The sequence below is a fragment of the Mus caroli genome, chromosome 12 (assembly GCF_900094665.2).
Source record: "Mus caroli chromosome 12, CAROLI_EIJ_v1.1, whole genome shotgun sequence".
Taxonomy (NCBI): Eukaryota; Metazoa; Chordata; class Mammalia; order Rodentia; family Muridae; genus Mus; species Mus caroli.
In genome coordinates, this window is record NC_034581.1 from 78,450,389 (window position 1) to 78,451,470 (window position 1,082).

A 1,082-nucleotide genomic window follows, 5' to 3' on the forward strand; every position below is an offset into this window, starting at 1 on the left:
AAAAAAAAAAAAAAAAAAAAAAAAAGATTATAGGCAAAAAAATACCAAGACACAATGTCTTAAGCTAAGCACTGAGCTCAGTTGAGACTGGAAGGGGGGAGGGGGACAGGTGTTAAAAAGCAGCATGTTATGAGCGCTGCCATAACTAACTAACTAAATAGTTTACATCCTTCAAAAGGTTAGATTATAGGACAAATTAATTTATTAAAATTTGACCATATGAAGAGAGAACCTCCACTCCTCCCATTTTGTAAGAAATATAATGGATTCAATTGTCTTTTTATAAATGGGTAATTTTATATTTCTTGGTTTTTTTTTTTTTGTTTTGTTACCTTGGCTCATGATTAAATTTCAAAATGAAAGCCATACCATCATGATACTATGTAATTTATGTGTGGTACTGTTCACTTGCCATATGTTGGTTGTATCTTCATGTCAAAATCCCCCAAGAAGGGCAGGAGAGAGACCAGTGGTTAAGAACACTGGCTGCTCTTCCAGAGGACCTGGGTTCAATTTCCAGCATCAACATGGCAGCTCACATCCAGTCTGGAGCCCCAATCCCAAGGTATCTGCCACCCTCTTCTGGCCTCTGTGGTCTCTGCATGCATGTGGTACACAGACTCACAAGAAGGCAAAACACCAACACACACAAAATAAAAAATACACACTCATTAAAAATTCTGTAAGAACTTCTATTTATAAATAAATGAGCACTCACAGAAGTTAAAATTGTTAAGATTATAGTAACTAACCCCAAATTATTTCTAGTTCACATAGAATTAAGTAAATTTTTGCTAACTGAGCTGATTTTCAATCTGTTAACAAAACAAGAATGAAGATGTCTTTATTATTGATGGCAAATACATTTTCCTGGGCTTGCTGTCCGGCAGGATCATATTCTCGAAAATTCTGGAACAATCCCATATTCATTGTTCCTGCTTCTCAACTACAGTAATTTAACTTACAGGGTTGTTTTTACCGTGACAGTGAAAAGCTTGAGAGAATGACCACAGCTGCCTAATATCGCAATTGTCATTAGATGAAGATAAAGTTGTTTAAAAGAAACACATTAGGGAAACATA